Raw genomic sequence first — 23359 nt, 5'->3', positions numbered from 1 at the left:
TTCCAGAAATAGACCGAGGGCTGCACTGGGATAAAAAGCCAGCGCGGGTGGAAGAAAACCTGGACATCACCGCATTCCCCCCCCCGCCCCCAACTATGTCTGGAAATTAATTGTTGGATTTTTCCTCTCCTCTCTCCTGTCTCCCTCTCTCTCTCCACTTTCTCTTCCCTCCCCCTATGTTTCTCTTTCTCTCTCTTAAGGAGTTCCCGTTTGGGTAAGTAATATTATGTCATGTGCATGCCGCAGACCGTGAGTATTAGCTGAGGCTGACTTTGTGCTTGCTCTGGGGTTCTTTTCTGGCTGCCTTTCACCCCTTTCTAAAGAGAAGGGTGGGACTGAGTAGGGGGTGAGGGGTATAGCTGTGTTTGTGCATAATGAATTTTGGGCTGCATGAAAAGGAACTGAAAGGGGAAATTCTTGCTGAGCCGGGAATCACCCCGACCAATCTCTGAATCAATAGCTGCAACTCTCTCTCTCTTTATGGGTCGGCGCTGTTGAGCCCAGTTCTCTCGACTGCCCCCCTCCCCTCCCCATTTTCTCTGTCTTAAAGGGTGTCCAGATACGACTTAATGGGCCATCTCTCTGCGAGATTAATGGAGACGATACGATATAGATTAAAATTGCATGGATGGGGCTGGGAGATAAAGAGAAGGAAAAATCCCTATTCCTTTGACAAACTTCCCTGCTCGCTCCGGTCCGGGAGCCCAAGGACCGCGACCCTGGCTGATCCCGGCTGGCCCAGGGTGCGGTAGCTGTCCATGGAAGGCAGGTGCTGAAAAATTCCTAGGTCCTCGGCGAGTTCAGCTCCGAGCGCCAGGGGGCGGGGTTGGCGCCAGCTGCGGACAGCCCCGCCCTGAATGCAGAAGAGGGATACGGAGAGGAGAGGGTTAAGGATGTTCAAAGGGGATAGTCGTGACTTCGGCGAGAGCTTTGGGGGAAAAGGAGGGGTGAGTGGGAAGGAAAGGAAAAAAAAATTAAAGGAGGGGGAGCAAAGTGTTAGATTCGAGGATGAGCCAAGGCCCAGCGCTCCAGGAACCGCAAGCCGGTGGTTCACCGGCTTTCTCCGCAGAGGCCAGGCACTATCTGGGTCTCCATTCCCAGGCGCCCGCACCTTCCCGCCAGTGGGTTTGAAAGATTTCTCTCCAGTGATGGTTACTTTCAAAATAAGAGGCTATAGGTTGCTGTATTCGGACCCTCGTAGCTGCCACTTCATGCCCCGCACTCAGGGACCCTCGTAGCTGCCACTTCATGCCCCCACGTTCCCACATTCTGCAGTTCCCGGGAGGTGTGTAAGGATGTGTCTGTGCGTTATGGCATTTTTCTTACTATTCCCCCTCCTTCGCGTCCTAGTCATAGGAGCCCCAAATGAGTTGGTGGAACGAATGAATTAGAAGCCAAAACACAGGAGTTGCTGGTGCGATGCGCAGAAAATCCAGGCTTGGGAACATCGCACGGCGCCGTAAAGCCACAAGCCAAAGGGTTTCTGAAAACCGGCTCTAAAGGAAACTGGGGAGGAGGGGTTCTTCTCCAAGTTCCCAAATGTTATTGGAGAACCCATCAACTCCCTGGGGTTATGGGTCTGACCCAGAGTGAGACTCATTGCAGTCAGCTCCTGATACTTTGGCCAAACCTGTAGCCAGACAGGTGATGAGGGAGGACGGTTATCAGAGGCCAGAGGGGGGGATGAACATCACGCGCGCACACAAAGACATTCATGCTGATTAACTCCTCGGGGAGAAATAATAAAAATGCACCCTCAAATTGGCCCAGAAGTGTGGGCTGTAGACAGTGGGAGGGGGGGGAATGAGGCAGTCTTGTAGAGCTGCAGTAAGCTTGTGCACATGCAGGGATATTTTCTATATACCTGTAATAGTAACTAAAAAAAAAAAAAAGGACGGTGAGGTGAGTATCTGCGGGGGGTAGCCTTCAAGCGAAAGAGGAGAGCCCAGTACTCTCTGCTCCTTCTGCCCCATCCTAGTCCGCTAACAGCCTATGGCTTTAGTGACCTGACCCCGCACTCAGGGCACCCGAGGCGCAGTCCTGAGGTGCGGGGTGGGGATTGAGTTATTTTTACTTCAGAAGCAGTCCCTCTTTGGGTAGATTCCCTGGCTGAGACTGAGTATTCGTCAACTCATAATAGTAACAAGGACTGTTACTGATGTTGCGGAGAATAACACAAGTAACTGCAACCCACACTTTGTCTTGACAATTCAGCTCAAACCAAAGCTGCTCGCAGCCTCTCGGTCCACCCCTCGGCCTCCTCGTCATTCACCCGGACCCACTCATTCCCTTTCCCAAGCCTCGCCCCTCTCAGCCCCACAAGTTGCGTGGTTGTGTTTACAAATTCTGCCACATTTGCAAAGGCAAGAGCTGGGGGGCGGGGTGTTGGAGGGATGGCAGCGCAATAACACATTTGCAACACGTGGAGTGGTGGGAAGGGGGGTCCAAGGGTCATTAAGGGGGAAGGGAGGACGCCCCTTGTCCTCACTGCCCCCCGTCCCCCCTCCTCATAGCTTGGCACAAAGCACAAGTTTACCCTCGAACTGGATCCTATTAAATAATTCAATGGTAGCGGTGTAATTTTGGTTGGAACCAGCACGGATTCCCAAGTCGTGACTGCAAAAAGTGAGTAATGCGCGCTGGCTGCGTCATGGCTCTAGTCACAGTTCATTCCGAACTGAGAAGGAATCGTGACTTCGCCTGGAGACGTCCCCTACAAGGGAGACGGCGGGGCGGGGGGGCAAGCCACTGGGGACGGAGGTGGGGGGAAAAGACCTATCCAATGAAAACCGCGGCCAGGGGGACTTTTGAACTCCGCCGCTCGCTGTCTGGCCCTCCCCTCTCGGCCCGGTGCACCTCTCTCCGCCCCCTCCCGGCCGGCGCGCTCGCTCGCTCTCCCGCTACCCGACGAGTCCTCAACAAGTTGGAGGAAGGCAGGAACGCAGGGGTTAAGCTCGGAAAGCCGCAATTACCAAGATCGTGACCCTCCCACACAGTACAGTAACTTATATACTTACCTGGAAGAGCCTGCTTTGCCGCTGGGCCAACACCCGTGGGGGGCGGGGAAGGGCGGGAGGGAGCGGGCGGGTTGGAGAGGGCTCCTTCAAGCTGGCTGCAGTGTGGACCGGACCGGCGCGCTCCAGGGCCTTCGGGACCCAGGTAAGGAGAAGGGGCTTGGTGCACAGGTCGGCCGGCGGTCGGTAGGCTCAACGGTCGGCTGAGTAGAACTTTTTTTCCCCAGTGGCCCGCGCCGCAGCGGCGGCGGTCGCGGACTGTGGAGCCCCCTCTGGCGCGGCGGACGCGCCGACGCTCGGAGGGTGTGTGCGTGCGTCTGTCGGTCGCCGAGCTGAGGGGATGCCGTGGGAGGGTGGGTGGGTAATAGAGCTGCCGGAGGGTGATGGGTGCGCGGAGGGGATGGGCTGACAGAGATTTGGAGACAGTCTAGATATGTTTTCTCTGGGCAAGCTGAACAAGAGTGTGCGTCTGCGCCCGCGCCCGCCAGCACGTCGATTCCAGGGTGGCAAAGAACAAATATGGCAACTTTCCCCACCCCCCACCCCCCCGGCCCAAGTTCTTGCAATGTTTGCAGCATCCTTCTTAGACTGAATTTTTCCCCACCGGGGGTACCGTTAGGGAGGGAGGTGGTCCGAACGTTCCTTTGCTCAAACCCTTCTCGGACGGTGGAGCAGGGGGAGGGGTGAGGGGAGGAAGACAGGAGAGGGGAAGGGTGGCGCTGCACTGGGAAGAAGGGCAACCCCTCAAAGTTTGGATACATTGGATGGCGGAGGGGGCCTAAAGGGAGAGAGGGAAGAGGGAAGGAGGGATAACATAGGAAAGAGATCTCCCTCCTCCTTCCACCCTAGTCTCCCTTCCCCTCCCCTCTGCTTCTTCCTGCAGAGGCTGGAATCTCCCGACGTTGTGGGAGCCGGCGGTCAGTGAGGGGCTCGCCTCTTGTTTTTCCCCTCAATATTCTGCAGAATGGGTAGGGAGGGGGGGGGGGCGGCTGCAGCAATTAAAGGGCACACGGGGCAAGTGGGCCACACACAACATCTAGACGGGTTTGGGGGAGGCTACGGGGGGAGGAGCTTCACCGTTCCTATTGAGCATTCAGAACTTTTGGGGGTGGGATTGAGACATCCTCATTTTGCTAGAAATAGGCTGCTAGCGTGCAGTTTGGGTATATTTTATGTTCATCTTGGCCTGTCATTTTACGTCTGAATGTTCTGGCTTCGGTCGTGTTGGGAGAGGTCGCTCTCTTGAACCCCCCCTCCCCCTTGCCCAATATCTCACGCCCTCCCCCTCACCTGGGCTGGAATGGGGGCAGGGGGCTTGGCCGGATTTTTTGCAACAACAATATTTTAACGTGTTCCAGTCTGGGTTTTGTTAAATAATTAGAAATGGAAATATTTTTTCCTCCCTCCCCTTTCTGGGGGAAAAAAAAAAAGGAAATGTGAGCTCTCTCCTGATTGGTGGGTGACGATTTTAGTCCGCACCAATGAGCTGGCGGCCTCGTCTGTATTTATTTAGTGCTCTGGGGGAGTTTTTCTCTTTACGCAGCGCCTGTAGTCACGGCTGGAACCTCTGTTGGGGGACTAGGAGGGACAAGAGGGGGTTCAGGGAGAATCCGAACTGTAGCTGTTCAGAGATCCGCGACCTTGCAGCCGGGGCTGGCGGAACCCTGATAGGGGAAAGAGTGTGATAGGACAGATAGGCGGGGAGGCTCGGGGTGCTGGGTACGGGAGAGGGGTGGAGGCTGGGCGCCGGGATCCCTGGTCCCCCTCCGCGCTCCTCCTCTCGCTTTCCACACACCTAGCTCGAGGCTGTGCGGACTGCGTTGGGGGATCGCGGACGGTGTGGAGAAATGGAGGGATGGTCGGGGGGCTCCGGGAGGGACGAGAACGGGGCGGGCGGCGCTCGGGGTGGAAGGCTGAGCCGCGTTGGAGCGCGCTGGGGAGACCCAGCCTGCTCGGCTCCGGGGTTCGGAGACATCCTGGGCTGAAGGCGGCGGCGGCGGACTGAAGAAGCCAGCAGACTCTGCCCTTCGCGAATCTTTTTGCGGTCTGGGCTTGCTGTACATAACTCAATAGCCGGAAGCCCTTACCCCAAAAAGCATTCGCGGAGGGCGCACTCGTCGAGAAGACTGCAGCCACCAGCGATCGCCGAAGTCCGCACCTTCCCGAAGAGGCTCGGTCCGAGCCTTTCCCAGCCCTCTCCCCGTTTTCCACGGAAGAATCAATCCTTTCCCTCCCGTCCTTCCCGCGCTCCCTGAGGCTTTGGTCGCCCGCCTGTCCTCCGCGAAGGTCCCCTACCCCCAACTTTTTAGTCGACTTTGTATCACAGGGGAAATCGGAGCAGGCGGTGTGCGTGTATTTTCGGAGAAGTCGGAAGGAGCTAAAATACAATAAAAGTTTACACAAGTTGTGTCTTCCCCCCAAAGGCCGCCCACACCCCGAATAACCCCGTTCACCCACTGCAAAAAAAGGATCTGGTCTTAGGGCCAAGTCGGCACCTGGAATATGAATCAGTTGAGGACATTTTCTGGTCATTTTTTGACCCTAACGATCCAACTCTGCAATATAGGGGTGGGGAAGCCCTTGAGAGAGGGGCGGAGAGCCCTCAGTATCCCCTGTCCTAGTGGGCAACGGGGAGGTGAGGCGAGCCGCGGTGAACTGGGCAGCTCCGAAAAAGAGGGAAAACACGCAGGCACCGCCCGCTCCCCGGAGTCCCTTCTTCCCCCACACCTGCTTCCAACCCAATCTGAGGCGTTTTGCAGCCTCGGGTACCCCCATCTCGCCTTTTTCAAAACTAAGTAGCACAGTAGGGGGTAAAACAGGTGAAAACTGGGGAAACCCTCGCAGAGAAGGAGGTTTTGAGAGGTGTGGTTGCACCCGACTCAGAAACTTAGCAGTAGCTGCAGCAGCCCAGTCCTGGCCTCTCTAGGTGCCCCGTCCTGGGGAGGGAAGCAGAGCTGCAGGATTGGGGATCGTCTGTGGGTCCCGCTCCTCTCCTCCCCTTCCACTCTTTGCAGTCGTGACCATTTCTGTTACAAGTGGCACAAATCAGGCCTTCACCATGCTCTGTGCCCCCGTGCCCTTCGTCAGCTAGAAACATTGCTAGACGCCCTTAGGGGCTGGACCAGAAGGACACACAAACACACGGGTGCCCACAGGGATGGACACGGATAGAGGATGAGTCTAGGGATATAAGAGTCCAAGACCCGAGGGCTGCGAAGCTTCGCATTTTCGGGGAGGGCCTGAATTCCCCCCGCACCCCAACCACCGTTCTTCCAGCAAACTAAGTGCCCGCCCTCGTTCCCCTCTCCGTTAGCTGAGCACCCAGATTCTACCCTCTCCCGAATAAGGAAAAGGGCTCCGAAGTCCGAGAGTGCTGGACCGAGTCAATCTTTTGTAGTTCAGCCTGCGAGAAGGCTCCGAAGGCGAGGACTCCAAGCTCCAGGGATAAATCAGAGACCCTCTCCCCAGATAAAGGAGATTTTCCCTCCCCAGTTGCGTTTTCTGAAAGAGTAAAAGGGTCCCTAAGATCTGCAAAGGAGATGGAACCAAAGCAAAAGCTCTTGGGGGGTTTCCTCCCTGCCTCTCACCTGGGGCCGTCTGTGGAGCGATAGCTTCGCGGAGGGAGAGGCGTTAAGAGCCAGGCTAGATTAAAAATAGCTTCACCCCGTATCCCTTCAGCTCCTCTTTTGTTTTTTGCTTCTTACATCCCCCTTCTCTCCCCGGCCAGAGAGCCCTCCTCTCTCCAAAAGCCGGAACCTCCACCAGATTTTGGAGAGAGGTGACCTAAGCGAAGTGAACTTGCACGAAATGGTTGAGCATCCTGAGTGCAGGCGGCTCGAGGTTACTGCGCCCCTGGTCCCCTCACTCCTCCCACGAGGTTAGGTGTGGGGCTGGGGCTCCAGAGCCCAGGAGTACCCGGCCGAAGCCGGCGTCGTGCGCGCCCGAGCGAGTCCTCGCCTCGCCTCGCCTTGCCTCGCCTCGCCTCGCCTCGCCTCAGCCAGACAACTGTTGCTGCTTTGAAGCTACTGCTGCTGCAGCACAGCTGCTGGGGCGACCGCACGCCGGGGCAGGGGGCGCTCACTTCTGATCCTGGCCGGGGGGCTTGCTCAGAGGGGTGTCTTATTCCGGGTGGGATCAGAGGAAAGCCCCCCTCCCCTTTTCCTTCACCATCAGTGAAAATTGGTGGCTTTTTGTGCATCTTTCCTTCCCTCAGGGCAGTTGCGTCAGCCTGAGGCCAGTGGGAGTTGGTCTCCCCCTTTCTCCCCACTTTCCCTTTGCTGAGGAAGGAGGGCAAAGGCGGGGGGAATTTCTTTGAACCCTCAAACTGCTAACGCACACACCTTTTGAAAAATGCCACATCACTCAGCAAGCCAGGGGCCTGATGGAAACTTCCAGGCACTTGCGTCTGATGCAAACACTAGAGCCCCTAAATTAGGGAGGGAGGTAGCAGCTCGAGACCCTTCCTTACCCCAGTGTGCTTCTCCGTGGGGAGTGGGAAGTGTCCACCGAGTCACTGGGGATACTTGGTCCCTTGAGCCCATCAACTAACTTAGCTTTTGACTGTGTTAGAAAATCAAGACCAGGGGTGTCTCTAGAGCTGAGGAAGGGGTGAAGGCACACAGAGCCCCCTCCCTACCACCTGCCCCCTAGTGGCTGGGTCTGGGTGGGGGGTTCTGCATGCTGTCACCTTCAGGCTCACTTTTGGCTGCTCTGCGCCTGCGCTGCTTCCCCTCTTCCTCGCCTCTACCTGTGGCTAGAGCCAGGTTTCCTTCTCTTGTCTGGCTCTTTCGCCCCTTCTAGCCTCTTTCCAAGACCTTTGGTTGCTTTGAATCCCTGCCTTAGCTACCTTAGGCTGGAGGCAAAGGAAGGAATTGAGTCAAAGGCACTGGGCACACTTGCTGCAATCTCAGACCAGGACCCTCTTCTCTGTCTCAGGAATTCTCGAACTGGGGGGCTGTGCAGGCATCTCTGAAAATCTCTCCTCTTGCTTCGGCTCCCCTGCCTTGTAGCTCTTGGCCCAGGGCACCCCTCTTCTGCCATTTCCCTTCCCTGTAGCCTCCCTACTCTGTGATTTCCTGCAAAATGTCCCAGCCCCCAGACTCTCCCATTCTCCTTCAGAGCCAGCAAAGTAACTTTGCCCATCTTTGGCCCTTTCAGGTGGTCAAACCTGTCTTGACACCCGGAGGTCTGCATGAGGGGTGGCCACTGAAGGAAGGGGTCTCAGAGGCCACAGGAGCTGAAGAGTCTGGACAGATGATCTCTGGAGTCCCAGGTGAGTGCAAAGATACCTTGGTCCATGGCCCCTTGGCCTGGGCAGTGCGTGTACACTCCCCACTTGGTGATGAGACACAGGGAAGCCAGAGATCCAGTGCTTGGGGGTGGTCCTCGATGGCTTAGCCTTTGGCAAAGACAAACATCCATCATACAGGCGATAAGGAGGGACACAGGACACCACGAGGCAGGCCTCCTTCCTGTCTTATCCCCTAGCAGGACTTGAGCCTGGGTGTTTGGAAGCTCCCAAGCCCCCGGTACTGAGGGGTGCAGGCCTCCTCAGTGGGGCCCACAGTTGCCTCTCTGCCTCCACGACCTGGGCTCTGTCAGACCTCTCAGGGGCCCGGGAGAGGTGTCGAGTTGAAGGGTCATTTGCCGCTGAGCTTGGTTTCTCTGAGGAAGCCAAAACGTTGAATTATGTCTCCTTAACTGGGGTTCATCATACGAAAGACAGGAAGAGTTTTAGGTTACTGATTTTTTTTTTGAGGGGTAAGGCATTAAACGCTGAGTACATTTACTTTTCCTATTAACCAGCAAACTCCTTTGCTCCAGAGTTTTTGTTTAGATTCGTTTCTGAGCTTGAGAGTCATACTGTGATTCTTATTGGGGAATTCAGTTCAAAGCTAGACAGAGAATTTTGAAACCCCAGCACTGTTAGATTTGTGAAGTAGGGAGAAAGCGAGCTACCTGACTTATCCTTGGCTGTTATGTGAGCAAAATGCAGGAAGCTGCCAGAAATCTTAGATGGAAACTTGAGGCTCATGGTAGAACAGAAGCACATTCCATGGAAGACCTTCAGATCATTGTACAACAGATCTATTAACTGTATTAATTAAATGACTGCTACATAGATTTTGTGAAATGTTTACATTTTGAGAATGGAATTTAATAATAAGTTAATTGACTGGAATCCCCTGTAATCCCACAATTTAAAGTGAGGGTGAGGTCTTCAAATCATTAGCTGAACCCAACTTCTTTTAAATTCCCCTTTCGAATATAAGGACCTGAAGTTTGCAGCATCTGTCTTAGAGCAATAGGGCTGTTGTTCATTCCAAGAGGTTAACATCTCCCCCTTTAATTGATATTTCAATTGCCTTATAGAGAAATCTAAGAAAATAATATGCGGGGGGTGGGATTTTCTTGCCTGAAAGGTAACCTTTTCTAATCACATTTGAAAAAGGTATCGATGAGTTAAACCTCAAACTTAGATATAATATGTAGCAGGCAAAAGCTGGAAAGAACTATAGCTATACAGACCAATACCTTTATTTTATAAATCAAGAAACAGGTTCAGAGAGGTTAAGTGATTTTACCAAGGTCACACAGCTGGGGCTCTAACACAGGTTGTTTATTGTCCACTCTCGGTTCTTCCTTTCTCGCTAAATAATTCCTAGCACTACCAAGTAATACCGATAATCCATAAACACAAATTGTAACAGATTCCCTTCCCAAATGACTTGCATTTAGGAGGCCAGGGTTCAAAGAAGAGTTTACCTAAAGTTTCTTCTGCTAGCAGTTAGCATTCTGGGGGCATCAGTCGGTTAGGCATGGCTCTCCTCTCTCACCTGTGACATGTTCTAGACCCCAGTGCCTCCATGTTGGCCTCGATCTGCTTAGGAAGTCACCAGCACAAGAAATTTGCTGTGTCACAGAATCTGAGTACTGGTCTCTTCCACACTCTCTCCTAGCGTGAAGCAGCGCCATGAGGCCTAAGCCTCTCTCCCTTATTTCTTTCCTAGGGATGGCAGTTTGAGTTTCATCTGTCTTGCCTACTGGGCTTGACTGTGAGCTGTTAGGAGGGTAGTAAGGCCCAGTGGAATTCTCCCAGGGTCTCCTAATCACTCTACAAGCGAGGAAGGTCCGCAAAAGGAGCTTTCAAACCAAGCAGGGATTCATTTGATCCTTGTCCCTCAGATATCTTTTAGAATGCTGCAAGTCATCTGCTCTTAGGACAGTGGCTTGGCCTGGTCAGTTTTAAGCTGAAGATTTACTGCCCACCCCTAGATCTAACTCCACTATTTCAGCTTTACATATTTCCATCAATGACAGCCATTTTGATGCCATTATTAATCATGTCTTCAGCACATAGGAAGAGTAGCCATGCTGGGTGTGCTACCACCAATTAATTATTCTGAGAGCCTTTTTTTTTTCATAGACTCTCCCTGCTGTTTGCTCCCCCACTTCTCTTTCCAGATGTGCACTTACTGGCAACTTCTAACTAGGAAATAGGATCCATTTCTCAGCTTAGAAAGAAACAGATTGGGAGGAAGAAAAATGGAATGAAAGATACAATTAGGTTAAAAAGCAAAACAAGGGGATTGACAAATGGTGAAAAGTGTTAAAAGAGCTAGTTCTATCTGGTCCTGACTACTTAGGTTCATGACCCTGAAAAAGCAACTATATCCTTCCTAGACTTCTCTTCTCCATCTATAAAATTAGGTGCTTTAGAACTTAGACCCCTTCTGTTCATTCATTTATTCAACAAATGTTGAATGTTTATTGAGTCCTTACTATGTATCAGGCCTTACCTTAGGCATCAGAGATGTAAATAAATTATTCTCCCTTTGATAACCTAATGAAGTTATGGACCTACTCCCAGAAAACATGACAAAACATAACAAGAAAAGGAAAGAGAAAAAAGAAAAACACAGATATTTTACATATAGTTTCAAGGAGCTCATGACCTCCCTAAGCTCCATGGGCCCCCAATTAAACATTTTTCATCTAGTTAGTCTCGAAGTCCTATATTTTACAATATTAAGGTTTGCAGCTTAGGCTGCATCATCAAATCTTGATTTGTAGCTGTGCTTTTTTTCCCTAGCAGCACTCTGTTGTGTTTTTTTTTAATAAATAAATTAATTAATTTATTTTTGGCTGTGTTGGGTCTTCGTTTCTGTGCGAGGGCTTTCTCTAGTTGCGGCGAGCAGGGGCCACTCTTCATCGCGGTGCGCGGGCCTCTCACTGTCGAGGCCTCTCTTGCTGCAGAGCACAGGCTCCAGACGCGCAGGCTCAGTAGTTGTGGCTCACGGGCCCTGCCGCTCCGCGGCATGTGGGATCCTCCCGGACCAGGGCTCAAACCCGTGTCCCCTGCGTCGGCAGGCGGACTCCCCACCACTGCGCCACCAGGGAAGCCCACTCTGTTGTACTTTTAATCGTGATTTTTGGTCCCCCTTTTTCGTAGAACAAATATTTGGAATTTAGTTAACACTGCAAAAGGCTGAACAGAAAATCTATAACCGAAAGGCAAAGCAGGCATGGAGCTGAGGGACAGAAGCAGATGAGAAGTTTTAATGACTGAACCTAGCCCGGTCCTGCAGAATTTTGAAGTGACAATCCATCTTATAAGCTAAATGTTCTTGGCAAAGTCTGGTGATTTGGTGGAGGGAACAGAGGTTGGTGTTGGAGCTAGACAGTGTAACGTCCCAACATCAGGGCTCATAGCAAAGATGGATTTTCTCTGGTGCTTTTGACCACCAAGGAAAATCAGAACTACACAGGACAGGGATTCCTTGAGAAGGAAAGGAACTGTCCATTTGTTGGATTATTAGGTTGGTAGACTGGCCCCATTGGGTTGGCCCTGTTGGGTTGGTAGATTGCTTCTGTGTCGCATAGCCAGGGGCTTTATGGCAGGCAGTTATGCTGAGGTCTTCAGTAAAGGAGAAATTGGAAGTCTTTAAGACTCAAAGTGGACATGGAGAGGTCAGCGTGCAAAGGTTTTGCCCTCGTTTCGAGTCTTCCAAACTCTCTTTCTCCCCTGCCCTTAGTTCCCTCAAAATTCGTCCTTGCAATGAGGAAGATCTGACCTTTTTCATTTAGGGTAAAGGGTGTTGTTATGGACTTTAGTGCTGATTAGGTACTGAGGCAAACTTTACTTTCAGGGACAGCTAGATGCTCTTACTCAGCACTCCCAGGGTGAACAGCTATGGAAGGCACTGGGAGATGACCTTTGAAGTGGAAGGTCTGGATTAGGATCTGAATTTGTAAAGACTTTGTAATAGATTGTGGGAGGAGCCTGTGAAGTGTGTGACTTTCTACTTAAGCAAGAAAGCAACAGATTGCTGCTTCTGAGGCTAAAGGATAGAAAGATCCATCTGAATGCAAACCAGTAATTTTCATTTTCTCAATTTCCTTATCTGCAAAATGGGAATAACAATAACAACCATAAGGTTCTGGTGAGGATTAAATAAGATTATGCATGTGAAGAGCTTCATACCTACTCAGTGCTCAATAAATGTTAGTTATTATTATTATTATGGTTTTTTTTTTCTTGCCCGACACATATAGCAATGGCATATAAGGCTTAGATCATGGAATCAACAGTCATAGGACCAGAGCTATTCCCTGAGCAACAGATAAAAGATAATCTTTTCTGAGAGCATCTGTCCATTTGCTCCATAGCCTGCCAGTGCCCAGAATTATCCAGCTGGGAGCAAATCAGAAGGGCTGATAGGAAAATCTTTTTCTCTACTTGATGCGTCCCTACACAAAGATTATCTCTCTGTAGTTTCATTCCCCTTTAATTCCTTGCTTTCGAGTTCTTTTTAAAATCTATTGAATTTAATCACAATTGTTTTTGCAAATCATTCCCTTTTTCTTTTTTTTTAACTTTTTGATCAGGGAGAAAAAATGATTCACCTAGAATACTTACCATTCACCTTTTACTTTCAGCTTATATCCAGTCCTAAATTTTCAGTTTAGGTGATTCCCACCAAGGAAAGAGTAAAGGAACAATAAAAGGGCAAGAATAGATAACACTATTTGCTGTTATCAAGGATGTTTCCTCTTTCCTTTTTGCACATATGTTGTCTTCGTTTTTTCCTTCCGCCAGCTTCACTTTTCACTGTCTTATAAATCTTTCTGTCTTCTCTTACTACCCCCCACCCCACAAAAAAAACCCTTTGCTCTCTTCCCTTTGATTCACTTCACTTGTCCTAGCAGGCATTTCATTTAAGTCTTGGCTGAAAACTGCAGGGTGATTATAGGAAGACTCTGATGAGGTCGCTACATTTTCTGGGTAACACTAGAATAAAAGGGCCAGGGCTACCCCCCAAACCTGCAGAGTACATCTGAGGCCATTCCAAAAGATGTTTTTGTTTACTTTTTATGTATTTTATTTAAATTTCTTAGAAACAGTCTCCACAGAGAAGGCATTTTCTGCATTTTCCCCAGAGCCTACTGATCAACTCTACTCAATGACTTTTCTTCTCTTTTTAAAAAATTATACTAAAAAGCTCAGGGACATGTCAAATGCAATCTACATAGTAGTCCTTGCCGTCTCTTCTCTGCAGCCTTTTTTTTTTTTAATTTTTTATTTTTTAACATCTTTATTGGGGTATAATTGCTTTACAATGGTGTGTTAGTTTCTGCTTTATAACAAAGTGAATCAGTTATATGTATACATATGTTCCCATATGTCTTCCCTCTTGCGTCTCCTCCCTCCCACCCCTCCAGGCGGTCACAAAGCACCGAGCCGATATCCCTGTGCCATGTGGCTGCTTCCCACTAGCTATCTACCTTACGTTTGTTAGTGTGTATATGTCCATGCCTCTCTCTCGCTTTGTCACAGTTCACCCTTCCCCCTCCCCATATCCTCAAGTCCGTTCTCCAGTAGGTCTGTGTCTTTATTCCTGTCTTACCCCTAGGTTCTTCATGACATTTTTTTTCCTTAAATTCCATATATATGTGTCAGCATACAGTATTTGTCTTTCTCTTTCTGACTTACTTCACTCTGTATGACAGACTCTAGGTCTATCCACCTCATTACAAATAGCTCAATTTCGTTTCTTTTTATGGCTGAGTAATATTCCATTGTATATACGTGCCACATCTTCTTTATCCATTCATCTGATGATGGGCACTTAGGTTGTTTTCATCTCCGGGCTATTGTAAATAGAGCTGCAATGAACATTTTGGTACATGACTCTTTGAATTATGGTTTTCTCAGGGTATAAGCCCAGTAGTGGGATTGCTGGGTCGTATGGTAGTTCTATTTGTACTCTGCAGCCTTTTAAGGGGCGGATAAAAGCAGCATAATTTGAGGAAGCAGTACAACCTCAGGGTCCAGAACCATGGGCTTTGAGGCCATTGAGATCTAGGTTAACTTGTTGGTTCTGCTCTTTTCAGCTGCATACCCTTGAGCAAGTTATCTCTCTGAGTCAGTTTTTTCATCTGTAAAATGGGAATATTCAAGTACTTATTTCATAAGGTTGTTGGGAAGATGAAATGAGATGTCAGTAAACACACAATCTGGTACTTCAGGCATGTAGTATGTACTTGCCAACATGAACTGTTAGTGTTAAGACAGGTTCCTGCAGACCCAGGGTCTAGATAGAGTCCTGGACTGGTTGGAAGAGTTGAAATAGGAATAAGGAAGCAGGTAATGTCACTAGGAGTCACGAGGTGGGAGAGGAATCTAAAGTCAAGGAGTGTTGGGATCATACTGAGATTTTCCAGGAGCGACTTGGGCTGGGAACTGGTCTGGAGCTGAACGAATAGTGATAGCCTCTAAGGAGAGCTGTCATTCAAACTGCAATGATTTATACCACATTGACCTTTTATCTCCACAGGCAAATTACTTAGTTTGACCCTGTAAAAAGTCATGATCCTTAGGGCTGACCTCTCTTTAAAGCCCAGATCTTAAGTTAGTAGAATAAAAAATCAACTAAAGAAATAGTTTCACTATTTATTTCAAGTTGGAGTGATTTTTTTTTTTTAATTGAGGGGGTCTCTTTTACCCTTTGAATTTGTGGCAAGAATACTGGGTTAGAGACAAGAAAAAGAGCAGAAAACCCACTTGCCAGAGATGGGGTTCTATGAACCAAAATGAAATTGTCTGAGAAGTTCTGTAATTCTCAGCTGATTAGGGGCAGTAAGTAAATTGGCAGCCTATAAATTGATTTGGAAAGAGAAGGGTGAATTAGATATAGCTCTCCAAATTTTGTCCTTTAGACTTCTACCACCTCTGAACCCCAACATCACATTTAATGAAATAATATTTAAATAAAAGAGGAAAATAGTTTCCTCCTTAGTGAATTTCCTTATGCCTTTCTCTTTTAATTTTAAAATATATGTAGGTAATGGAGCACAGAAGCAATCATTTATAATACAGTTTTTTAAAGAACAAAAAATTTTATCAATAGCTTCCAGAATTAAAATTTGCTCATTAAAATCTTAAAGAATTAAAATTAAAATATTAAGAAAATATTTTAGGCTGTAACACTAGTATTTTCGTATAGTTGCAGGCTTATAAAATCCTCCAGTTCATAGCTATTTCCCCCTCAAACTTACCTTTCAGGAAGTTTGTCCAGAAAAAAAACCTGTTTCAGGTAGTTTTAAATAAGAAATATTTACATTTCAATATGAAGCAGTCATGAAAACAGTTGCTATCTCTTCAAATAACAAACAAATGATACTTTAAAAATACAAATACAAGCTTATTACTTTTTTGAGGATTAGCTATTAGCTTTTGAATTTTTTTTAAAAAATCATGCTTTAGAATTCTGAGAGAAAGGAAAATGTTTTTTAAAAGAAGGGAAACCTTTAAAAATAAACTGTACAATTTTTTAAATCTTATGATTGAAAATCTTGCTTCTCAGTGAGCTACCTCTCAGCTACTCTGAGATTTTTAACATGAAATTTTGTTTCTTTTATTTGTATAACACTAAAGATAATTTATCCCAGTAAAGATCATCATTTAACCAAAGCTCAAATATCGAAGAAGATATTTTATTTATGATTACAAAATGTTAATTTTTCACGTGGCACAAAGGACATATAATTTCCACAGAGAGATGTGTGATATTCATTAATATGCTTATTTGGGGGAGGAGTCCCACTTTCTTGTACTATTCATAAATTCATTCCTTAATTTAAAAATAAGATCTCTTTTTTAGTTAGAAAGAGAATTTTCAGTCAAAATGTTTTTCCAGATATAATTTTAAACTGAGCACTGTTTTTTACTAACATAAATTTTAAGAGTTTGCATTTTAGCACTAGGTTGATTTCATCTCTATTTTTTTTTCTGTATGCAAAAAAAATAAAAAGCACAGATTTTAATATAACACGTCAAAATAGGTTGTTTTACTTATAATATTTATACTTATAAAAGGGTTATATACGGTACTAAATAGGGTCTATTTATTAATTGCTCTGTTTTTTGGCAAAAATATTTTTTCCTTTTTTTTTTTTTTTTAAATGTAGTAGGGCCTGTAATAAGTTAAAGTAGTAGATTCTGGCAGTTGCTTGAGGAGTCATATTGTAGAATTAAATAAAGTTTATGGAAATTTCTCCAAAGGATTACAATTTAAAAATCATTTATTCCCCCCGCCCCAAAAGTATAAAAACCTAGGTCACAGAATTGCTCCAAGTTAAATTTTTGTTTTCAAAAATTTCACAAATTTTTAATTGTCTTTCATACCTTGCATCACAATCATCGACCTGTTGCATTTAAATGTACTAAGTCTGCCATGGAAAAGAGAAGATGAGACATGAGGTGATTAAAAAATGATGAAATTCCTCACCTCCTCTCACTGCCATTTTCCTGGGCAGACAGGCACAACCCCAGGGACAATTTTTCCATATATACAAGTCTTTTTCCATTTTTCCTGTTGCCTGTTAATATGCATACTTACAGGGGAAAATATGGCTTATAGAGCTATCTTTTTTAAAAATGGAGGTTGTATGATAGTCGGGAAAGGAAGTTGATGCCTGTTCATTCTTCTTTCTTTTCAAGGGGCTCAGAATTATATTTTTGATGTCATGCACTCTTGGAGGTTAATATACATTTACTGAAAGTAGGGGAGGGAGGCTGTGATCTCAAAAGTCCTCAAAGGATGAGAGGAAAATGTGTCACTGTCCAGGAAGTGACTCGGAGAGGACAGGATAAAGAAAGATACCGGGACCTTATCCCAACAACTTAGCTCAGTGGTGTCATCAAAACCCTGAAATTGTATGCTCCACATCCATCCACATGTTGTTAATTTCATTATGGCGTTTTTGTTTGTACATGTGCAGGTGCACACATGCCCTTATATATAGTCTCACAAGCAGAGACATTAGCCCATCTTTCTTACTTAGAAGGTAGAACTTAACCATTTGTATCTGAAGGTACCCTAATGTTAAAACATAGTCTCATGCTGGCTTAGACTGACTGATATACTAGAAGATATGAATTCCTCTAAATTTCCTTTAAAATTAAAGTGGTGTCTGCACATGAATAAGCTAAATACTGACATTATTTTTGACATAGGGTAGTCTTTTCATCAAAAGTAGTTTACCCTCAACTCTGAATTAAACCTAGAACCCTTTTGCCCCTTAAAAAGGCTGATGGAACTGTGTCTGACAATGCTCAATAAAAACATCTTTAAATAAATAAAATTTTAATCTCCTACCTTGAATACGGGGTAATTCCAACAATGATGTAGGAAAGGCACTATTTAGAATGGTTTAACATCAGTATCACGTGCCCCTAAAAATTACAATTGTCCAATTTCTAAATCCTGTGACAGGAGAAGGAATGCTTATTTTATTTTCTCTTTGTAAACTACCTTGAGATCCTTAGAAGGAAAGCAATAGGTAATATAATTATAACCTTCAGTGTTGCTGTAACCATCATTATTTACTGATGATTTTATTATTAAAAAATATTGTTCATGAGCAAAAAAGGAAATAATATGAATAGCAGAATAATTAAAGAAAGAAAAAGTAAAAAAGAAAAAGGAAAGAGAAAACCTGACCATAGGAAATTAAATGTAGGGGACTATTTGAGGTAGGTTTAAATGCATAGTATAAATATCAGATGTAATTCTTCTCTGGGCCCCTTTCTTCTTGCAGGAGCGCATATACATAAACTCAAAATTTATACACAAGAAGTATTTTTTAAATTGATATGTCAAGCTTATTTAAAACTTCACTGCTGTTGTTTGCCATCATATTTTGATAAATATAGAAATAAGTATTTTCTGAACGAGATTTTTTGTTTGCAAACTAGAAACAGGATTGAAAGGAGAAAAGGTCAATTCGTCCTTCACCCTGATAATTGGATTAAGGGCTTTCTGAGTCATAAAGATCGTTAACTTTTAAAAATCTTAATGATTCCATATTGACACAATCCTTCAAAAAGTAGCAATTACTTTAAAATATCCTGAATTAAAAAAATACAACTTTGGGGGAGGATTTTCTTTCAGGAAAAAAAAAAAATGCTAGCAAATTCTACAAAAACAAACAAAAAAGGTTGAACCTGTGTTATTAATATATTGAAAATATAGATTTGGAGGGAAATGTTCTTTTAGGGGAATCTTCAGCAAAGAAAAAAAATACATATTTGATTTTAGGTAAGGCATTCAGTGCAGTGAGAAAAATACTTTTAAAAGGATTTATATTAAAATATATGAGGAAGTTGAATCTTAAAAATATTCTCTTGAAATTTTGGCTCAAAATTTTATTAACTGATTTTTTTTTTTTTTCTTTTCTTCCTTTCTTTTAAATTTTAAAAAATTGCGTTGATTTAGCAATATTCATCTGAAAACTGTCCCCCTCCTTGTAGACTGGCTTAGCTTGGCCTCTAAGAGCTAATGGCTGTATTTAGGTGAAGGTCCCTGTTTTAAAACAGCCCTTCGGCTCCTATGTTTGCATGAAAAATATGTTTTACCCTGTGAAGTACCTTAGTCACTTTTCTTTTCCCTTTTCTTTTTGGATATTTTCCTTTCTTCAGAATTTTACATCAAGTTGCTCCCCAATCCCTGTGAAAAGTACCCACTCAAAAATTTCTTTTGTCTTCTTTTTTTTTTTTTCTTATTTTTAAAGTTTTTTTTATACCTTTTACTTATAGCAAACTCATGGTCCTTATACAGTCAGAGTATTTTTATTGGGGCCACCGTGGCACTTCTATATTTGAGACCCAGTATTATGTGCCTTTGGTTAAAACAGTCTTGGTGAACTATCAGAACTGTACAAAGTAAACATTTGATAGAAACAAAGATGTGAGTCTGACCTTGACACTAAGAGCGCCGAAGCCCCTGTTTATTCTTGGTTTTCTCTGACAGCAGAGGAGGAAAAGGACTCCTTATATCCTTGGGGAGGCAGAGAGCTGTGGTGGGCCCCTCCGAAATCACGATGAAGGTTGTCAGGCTCACATTGCTGTGTGTATATGTACACGCTCGGTATACAAGCTGTGTCTTTTCACTCAAACCTGTCTGAGGGGAGGTTTAGTCCAGTCTAATTGATGGTTTTGAAAATAGTTGAACCCAGATCAACTGGTTATTAAGCAGTGAGTGATATGCCTTCATTGATTACCTAAAATCGATTATTACACGCTCCCTCTCTCCCTGAAGAAGTTGATGCAACACTGTTGATTTATTCATTCATTTAGTCAAAAAAAGATCCTTCTGGATGATTAGGTGCTAGATGTAAATGAAGAGAACTTACTTGTTAATGGTGATCATTGAGCTCTGTAGGTATGTGGATTTTTTAAGCCATTCTCAACTGTAAGATTAGTGTATTTAAAATTAACCTTCACTAGTTTCTTATTAACAACAACAAAAATGGTAACCCCTAGTGGGAAGTAACCAAGCAATGTTTTTATGGTTTAGGTATTCATTTGAATAAATTGTAAATTTCTTGAAAATAGACTTTCATGGATTGACAGCTTTCCACCTCTTCCCTCAATGCATAGACACAAGACGTTCTCAGAACACACACACACACACACACACACACACACACACACACACACAATTGCCCTGTTTACATAATCTTCCATATTTTGTTGCACACAGGTTGGCCTGAAGAATTAGCCAATTCCCAAGTCATTTTGTATATGCTCATTAAAAACAGAATCTTAGAATATTATGGAACTGATCAGTACCCCGAGGTCATCCAGCCCAAATGCCCCACTTTACACGAGGAAAAATTGACGCCCAGTGTAGAACTCTGTCTTGCCTAGAGTTCACAGAGAATTAGTGACTGGTCCAGGATTAGAACCGTCTAGCCTGTTGAGGTCTGGCTCTGGGCAGGGTAGAGATGTGATGCTGAGTTCCTGGGTGGGGCAAAGAAAAACAAGCAGAAAAAAAAGATGGTGTTATTTTCTGGCTAGGGTATTTTTCTAAGACAGAATTATCAAAGACTAAATAAATATTTATCACCCCTTTTCTATGCCATCCACTGAGTTGATCAGTCTCTTTTTCTCATTTTTTTTGTTAAGTCCTCTAAAGGAGACATATTTAAATGACCTCCTGTTGAAGCTCAGAAATCAAACAGTTCCCCTTCTCTTCACAGAATAATACAGCAAACATTTATGAACACCTGAAATGTGTGAGCACTCTGCTACGTATTAGCAACAGAAGGACAAATTAGATGATGTCTGTGGAAGCACCTGGCATCCATAGTAGATGTTCAATAAATGTTCACTCACTTATGACCAGTAAGGACAAATTTAAATCAAGACAGATTTAAACAGCAACTAATAGAAGGCAAAACGAATTAAGTCTAACTAGAGGTCAAAACAAATTGCTGTGGCCCTGAAAGGAAGGAAGCTTAATTCTGTTGGGAGTTTGGGGGCAGGGAACATGTGAGCTGAGCCTTGTAAGTTGAGCAGAATTTTGATAAAAAGATAATGAATAAAGGCATTCCTGGCTGTGGAAGTCTACAATAAAGGTCTGGACTGGTGGGTGCAAGGTGGATTCTGGAAGTGTTCAGTAATATATTGTGATTGGAGCACGGGATGATTGGAATGAGGAGGAGGAAAGAGACACTACAAAGATATTTAGGGGCTGGGTTGTAGAAGAAGCTGAATGCTGAGCAAAGGGCTTTGTAAAAGTTTCAAAGGCATTACAGAGTCACTGAAGGCTTTAGACAGGGCAGCTGATCTCTGATGATAATATTGGAGAGTCGTTGCAAAGAGCAAAGGAAATGCAAATAAGTGGCTCAAATTCATTCTGGTCGTTAGGAAAGACCTCCTGCTTTTTGTGTGTTTCTTCAAGGGAAGTCAAGATATTGTGACAGGACTCAATATAAACTCGAGTAGGGTGACACCATTCAGGTGACCACAGAGCCTGATGATCTGAGGAGCTGTGTGGGCCTTAGTTGTCTTCTCTGTAGAACTCAGGGTACCTGGTACCCGTCAGCACCCTCCAAGAAGCAGCCAAGTTATTGGGCATACTGCTGTTGTGTGTGCTATGAAGTGTCCTTCCTGGGGTGGAAAAGCTCATGACATGGGTGCAAGAAAGGCTTCTGAACATACAGTGTCTTCACCCAGAGTTACGTTATGTGTCTTATGTGTCTGGTCTCCTGGGTCACTTATGCTCCTTTTGAACTGCATCTCCAGGTAAGGTTGTACCTCCTTTCCCAGGTGCGGAAGCTGAACCTGTCAGGTGTCTATGCACCATCTTGCTCCAGGGGTACTAGATGTAGGGCTCTCTGATAAAAGTTAATCATGATTTTGAACCTCTGTTTATTCATGGATCAGTTTCTTGATCTGGGGTCTTTTTCCCCCCAGACGTGATCTTAGTGAAGTTGATCTGTTTCCCTTGCATCCCCATTTCCGCTCTTGCTAGTCCATTTCCAGCAGGAAAGTGTCTTTCTGTGGGACACAGAATGGGAACCAGACCCTTCTTTCACTTCACGACACCCTGCAACACCCTTCTGTCCCTTCTTGCTCTGTTTTCTCACCCTCTCTACCTGCCTAGTTTCCCTTTCTGCTTTTAAGTGCTCACATCGTTGTTCCTAAGGCTTCTTCCTCTCTTAGCCCTCTTGGCTTCATCTTCTCTTCCTTTTGAATCTTTTCTCATGCATGCATCTCAGGTCTCTGCTCTGATATCCCTGTACCGTGGCTTCCGTGTCCGAGTGGGGTGTGACAAGTCAGGCAAGGGAAATCCCTTCTGCGGGTGCAGACAAGACTCAGTCAGACCTCAGGTTGCTGTAGATCACCAGGCAAGTAGGCCGTGTGTGTGTGTGAGAGTGTGTGTGTGTGTGTGTGTGGAAGTGGGACTGCCCGGCAGTGTATGTATCCAGTGAAATAATTATACTTGAGGGCATAGACCCTAAACTGGATGTTCAAAGATCTGGGCCTGATATCTTACATCACTTTGGACAATATTATAGTTTAGGAATTAAATGGAATCTTTTTGTTAGTAAATAGCACATATAATCTCATTTCACTTTTATCGTATTATTTCTATCTGCTCAACTATCTATCCGTCTAGCCACTGATTCTTATATCTGAATAACTGGATAAAAATTCTGTGAAATGATGTTCACCTAATGGTAATGATGGTTATTTCTAATGGTAATGATGGTAGGTCTTGGTGTGATTTTTTTTTTTTAAACTTTCTTTTTGATGCTTTTTTACACTGCTTAAATTCCTAATAGGAAATCAGAATACGGGAATGGAATGAACATTGGCTTAGATCACAATAACCTTTGTGTCCCTTAGTACTTAATCTCTTTCTGGTTTTGTTTTGTTTTTTACATTTCATACCAGTGAGTCATTTATTTTGTAACTGAAAATTTGTACCTCTTAATCTCCCTCACCTTTTTCTCTCAACACCCCTCTCCCCTCTGACAACCACCTATTTGTTTTATGTATCTATGACTCTGTTTCGTTATGTTTGTTCATTTATACTATTTTATAGCGTCCACATATAAGTGAAATCATTTGTTTTTTGTCTTTCTGTGTCTGACTTATTTCACTAAGAATAATACCCTCCAGGTCCATCCATGTTGTCACAAAAGGCAAGATTTCATTTTTTAAGGCTGAGTAATATTCCATTGTGTGTGTGTGTGTGTGTGTGTGTGTGTGTGTGTGTGTGTGTGTGTGTGTATACCACATATTCTCTATCCATTCATGTATTGATAGGCACTTAGGTTGGTTGCATATCTTGGTTATTGTGAATAATGCTGCAATGAGCATAGGAGTCCATGTATCTTTTAGAATTAGTGTTTTCATTTTCTTTGCAAAATACCCAGAAGTAGAATTGCTGAATCGTATGGTAGTTCTATTTTTAATTTTTTTGAGGAAGCTCCATACTGTTTTTCATAGTGGCTGCACCATTTTATACATTTGTTCTTTTACCGTGTAA

At 45.0% G+C, this 23359-nt stretch overlaps 1 long non-coding RNA gene across 1 annotated transcript in view; it reads left to right on the top strand.

Annotated features, from left to right (window-relative positions):
• The first annotated feature begins 2801 nt into the window (after positions 1–2801).
• The window catches only part of LOC113624803 (uncharacterized), a 44881-nt gene continuing 24323 nt past the window's right edge, over positions 2802–23359 (top strand). Inside the window, exons 1-2 of the long non-coding RNA XR_003434462.1 lie at positions 2802–3159; positions 8172–8286. This is a non-coding gene — a long non-coding RNA (uncharacterized LOC113624803). The remainder of the gene's footprint in view (positions 3160–8171; positions 8287–23359) is intronic.

The sequence above is a fragment of the Aethalodelphis obliquidens genome, unplaced genomic scaffold, assembly GCF_003676395.1.
Source record: "Aethalodelphis obliquidens isolate GAN/ISIS:26980383/991018 unplaced genomic scaffold, ASM367639v1 scaffold14, whole genome shotgun sequence".
In the NCBI taxonomy this organism is placed as follows: domain Eukaryota; kingdom Metazoa; phylum Chordata; class Mammalia; order Artiodactyla; family Delphinidae; genus Aethalodelphis; species Aethalodelphis obliquidens.
Note: the sequence above shows the minus strand (reverse complement) of the source record. Positions and strands in the feature narration are given on the sequence as shown.